Source organism: Cotesia glomerata, linkage group LG2, assembly GCF_020080835.1.
Source record: "Cotesia glomerata isolate CgM1 linkage group LG2, MPM_Cglom_v2.3, whole genome shotgun sequence".
In the NCBI taxonomy this organism is placed as follows: domain Eukaryota; kingdom Metazoa; phylum Arthropoda; class Insecta; order Hymenoptera; family Braconidae; genus Cotesia; species Cotesia glomerata.
In genome coordinates, this window is record NC_058159.1 from 8,709,405 (window position 1) to 8,714,953 (window position 5,549).

The 5,549-nt window shown below is 28.4% G+C and overlaps 1 protein-coding gene across 4 annotated transcripts in view; it reads right to left on the minus strand.

Moving 5' to 3' along the window:
- LOC123259806 (semaphorin-2A) overlaps positions 1 to 5,549 on the minus strand; it is a 735,036-nt gene that overhangs the window by 240,793 nt on the left and 488,694 nt on the right. The gene's annotated exons all lie outside the window — the stretch shown is intronic.

Sequence of the window (5,549 nt, forward strand, 5' to 3'; positions counted from 1 at the left end):
ACTGATTATCAGTATACCAATATAATGCACTATTAGATGTTTATAACCTCACTTTACTGGCACAAATCAATTGACTTATAAAATTAACAAAACAAATAAAAATTAAAATTAAAAATGTAATAATAAATTTTTTTCAAGCTAATATAATAAATATTAGTTGAATTTTATTTTCACCTGTGCATAAATCAAATAAACTGACTGACAGTGTTAAAACGTCGATGGCAGTGATAGCGCATATATTATGGTATTACTGCACAGAGTATAGGTCTTGAACTGACTTATATTTTGATAGTCACAATACGTGGTATTTTGATTATCAAAATACCTGATATACTGATTATCAAAATAGGGGAGGGTGGGGCACAGCGGCCTACTTAAGCTTGTTATTTCTTTTTGTGGTTTCTAACCATTAAATTTGTTTATTTTCCGTCTATTTTGAATACATCAGTCGAAATTTTTTTTTTTGGGGCATGACGGCCCACTTTCCAAAAAAAGCATATGAAAAAAATTTTTTTCTACTGAAGTCATAACTATCAAAATCTGGAGATTCTTCTCCCAAAAGAAGTCGTCGAGGGAAAACTACGATTTTTACGAGTCAAGTATCACCAAGAATTCAAAGAAAAAAAAAAGATCAAAATGAAGAAAAAAAAAGGACCTCAATTAAACAAAAAAAAAAAAAAAATAAAATCAAACCTAAAAAATTTGAAAAAAAATGCTTAAAATATAAAAATGATGATATCCATTGTCTTTATTGCATTGGACTTTACTTAGAATCAACAGAGTCATGGATTCAGTGTAAAAATTGCAATAAAAAATGGTCTCATGATTTTTGCGTAGGTGTTGATGAAGATTGTTCCCACGAATATGTCTGTGATCATTGCGAATAATCGTATATCGACGTTCTAAGTAGCAAATTTTCTAACTTCATTTTAGAGAATCTTCTATTTGTACGAAAATACAATCAGTTCGAAATTTATTATCACTTTAATAAAGCATTTAATATTTAATAGAGGTATAATATTGTGGTTAGGATCATTCAAATAATTTATAAGCGAACTATAACTGCATCAAAATTAAAAAAAAATCACCCTCTAAAAAATAAGAAGTTGAAACAATTGCTAATTAGACCGTCGATATTAAATTATGTCGATGTTATTTCTAAAAATCACATTAAGCTTAATTATCGAAAATTTATATTTCATCTTTTATCCAAAATTTAATTTTTTTTAACGTTTTTAAAAAATTATTATAAATTTTATGATAAAGCTGTTAATTAGTTTTATATAAATATTGATTAATAACATAGTTAATTTTTTTTTTATTGCACTTAGAGGTTTTAAACCTACGTACAAGAAAAAATATAGAGATAGTATTCGGCAAATAAATGGTTACATTAGTTTACGTTAATTGAAATCACATATTGAGTCTTCAGATTAAGCTTTTATAATATGTAATATCTTGACCTTTTTTTTTAAATATTTTTATCAAGCTAAAATTAGAAATATGAATTGAATAGAGTAAGACATCCTTGGAGGAACTCAAATAGGAGTTAATAATACAATTAACTTACTGTTTTGATTTAAAAAATCATTTCAATTTTTTGTTAAATTTTTCAGTTCAATTAAATTTTTTTCTTATACATTTTACCCGAGATAAATACCATTGACCTTAAAAGACTTTTAAAAATTTTTCACAATTTGAAAAAAAAAAAAATTAATTTTTTCGTTACAATTTTTTTTTCGAGTGGTCCATTATGCCTCACATATCACATATCGGCCTAAAATATCATAAAATCATTATAGAGGTCATAACTTTACGGAAAATGAAAACAATAAATTTTTGAGGTAGGCCGTTGTGCCCCAGGTAGGCCGCTGTGCCCCACTCTCCCCTACTTGTTTCTCAGTGTACTGTTAATTTACCAGTAATTTAAAAAAAATTTTTTTCCGTGTAGCAACATGTGTATCGCTATCAATGTCGTATCGTATCTTGCATAAAACTTTCTTCAGTGAAATAACTTAAAAATAATAACTCTCACGTAAAGAGACAATTCAGCGCTTATGCGCCTTCCATCAGAGATTTTAAATACTAAATTTGATGAAGAAACTACATATCTGCATATAAAGTCTTAACAGGACATCCTTAATAATATCAAGCTAGTAAAACAGATTTAGGTTTGGATTGAAATAATTTCCCGTGAAAAAATTTTCTGATCAGACTATATCAGGCCTGATATGGAAATTGGCCATATCAGACTATATATGCCTTGATATAAGTATATCAGACTATGTACCCGCCTGGGTGAAAAAAATTATATATCATTAAATTACATAATTATAAATGAAAAATGGCCTTATATAATTATGTATAATTAGGCATAATTATATATAATTATTTCCATAGGAAAAAAAAATTCGGCGCAAGTGGGAATCGAACTGTGGACCTACCGATTGAAAGACTACTTCACTACCAGTTTACCTAAGAGACTTACTTGGGGAACAAAGTTTATTATAACTACAAGTAATGCAAATCGTATACATGATTAATTCGTAGTGAACTAAATTTTTTATCTAATTTATTAATTATTAATTGTCAATATTTATATATAATAATGGTATCTATATATAGATTTATAAAATTATCTATGTATACATGAAATCGCAAAAATGATTCTACGATATATTGTTAAGGTACTTCGTTGCTTTAGAATTTATAATTTCTTTGAAATTAAAAAAATAATCGAAGTAAAATCAGAATTGAAAGCTTAAATTTTGATGAAATTATTTGTTTAGTATATGGAACTATATATTGCTGGAGGGCCTGACTAACAATTTTAGAACTTGACAAAACTAATAATTTTTGTGAAATTAAATTTTTTTTTAAATTCCTATTATTTCATCCGAAAAATACTATATATTAAAAGATTGTTAATCATTGGAGTAACAGACTTTTAGATAGAAAAAAAAATGTTTTATGGTAATCACAAAATACCCACTGGAGTAAAAAAAATTATATAGAATTCTATATGATTCATATATAATTGTATGTGAATTATATATACATCTATATAATTATAAATGAATTACATATGCTTCTATATAATTAGATATGAATCATATATAATGATATATAGTTTTTTTTTACTCGGGTATGCCTTTATATGAGTACATAAGACTACTTATGTGCTGGTAAGGGTATGAGTATATCAGACTATATGAATCCATATCGTTATATCAACCCTGATCAGGGAATTTTTTTTCAAGTTTATCAAAGTATATATAACTTTATAAGGTTATATCAGGGCATATTAGAATCTATTAAAAAATAATGTAAAATTAGATATGAGCATATCAAGCTATATCAAGTCTGATATAGACATATCAAATTGATAAGACTTGATCAGGCCTGATATGGCCAATTTTCATATTAGGCCATATCAGGACATCAAAAATTAAATATGGATATATCAGATCATATCAGGCCAGATATGAACATATCAAAAATTTTTATATGACCTTATCAGCTCATATCAAGCCTGATCAGAATATTTTTTCACGGGTTAAAGCAAGATAAATTCGAGCTATCTACGAAAAAATTTTTTTACATAGCTTACTATACCCACTTATGGTCTAATATGAACAATTTTCAAATAAGACCATACCAGGACGTATCAAAAAATCATGTATGGACGTGTTATACCATATCCTACCAGATACGGACGTTTCAAACTTTTTGAGATGTTAGACCAAGGCTAGATTTATTTTATTTGGCATATTCTTCAGGGTTTTTTATTTATACTTTACTGCAGTACCTATTTGTTGATGGGATCGAATTTTCGATGTTATATGCTTTCTTTTAATACTTAACCTAACTTTATTTTGAGCATTCATCCTCAATACAATACCTGTACTGAAGCAGGACAAAAACAACAATATTGGTTTGATTCGATATCAATATCGAAGTGAACTATTTCTGGAGATGCAGTTTGGAGTGCTTGCAATGAGAAAGCAGACATCTGAAAGCTTATAGTTATTAACAGGTTATAGCTTTATTACCCAAGTTCAACATTTGTTTACAGATCTTCAATTGTCAATAAACTGATGCTATTAAATAAAGTCCAATAATTCAATTGTCTGTTGAAAATGTCAGTATATTTTTATTATTTGTTATTTATCGTAATCATTTATTAGTTCCGCGTAATCCGGGTAGTACCAGGCAACCACCATTGTGGGCATTCAAACCCCCGTTGATACAGCTAAACACTTGAAGCCAGTAGACGTTAGCTAGATTCCAGAGTGAAAATCCTGCGGTAACGACCGCGTGCACGTGACAACATTGCTTGGTTGGTGTTTCCAAGCTCTCTCTTATATCTTTTGCCCTTACCATTGCACTCTACATCTATAACACAACAGTAGTGTTCTTGTCCTCTCGATTCTTGGCAGACGTGAGCTGACACGCGACGTGACGTTCCCACGAGTATTTCTCTCAGATTTGTACCGTCATCGATGTCTAGTCTTTGTCCGTAGATTTACTCTTTTGTTTTATTACTTCACTGGTTACATTTTTTTGATCTTTGAATCGATTGCTAAATCAAATTTGTCGACCAAGATGAACTTAATCAAGATAGACGACTCTCGAAAATACTGCTATGAATCATAAATTATGATTATTATTTAAATGTCAATTTAATCTTTCTACGATTGAATGTACTTACAGGAAGGAATGTAAGTTTTTAAATATCTTTACCGGATCAGTTTAAAAATAATTCCATTACTGTATTGCTGTACTAAGTTCGAATGACGTCTTAAACAATCATTTATAAATAATGTAAGTATACTTACAATATTTCGTATCACCCATTTTTTATTAAACATTTATCTTTAATGACCTCGCAGGTACTCTGACATTTTACTTCAATGTACCAACAGTTTTCTTTTGAAATCTAACAAGAGATTTCGTGAATTGCAGAGTAAAATAAAAAATATTTTCAGTTGTCCAATTTAAAAAATACATAATTTTTGAAAATTGAGAAGTTTTTGATTTCAATTCGCTTTTAATAGATTAAAAGAGTTTTAAACATGTCTAAAAATTAACCCTAATTTTTTTTCCAGGTTTACTTTGTGATAAACTTCAAATTCTTTGAATAATTGATCCTTAATCTCTGATACACATTTTTTATGTTTAAAAACTGCGTCGGATACCATCAAGAAAATTAAAATCAAAACAAGCGTTCAAAAGATCATGCTGTTTGAGAATCTCAAAAAAATGTTAAGCTATCACGGAAAAAAATAAATAGTAAATGCAACATGATGCAGTCTTGGTAAATAAACATAATGAAATCATGTTGCGTCTACATGATTTGTCATGTTTCGGCTACATGACAATCATGTTGCGGTAGCATGAGAAAATCATGTGGCAGCAACATGATTTTCAAGTAGTCTTAATAGCATAAAATTAAGCTGCAACAACTAAATATTTATGCTTCAAAAACATTATTTATTATAAAGTAACCAGGTTTTTTAGGATTTATAATATTGCAGATGAAAATAAGA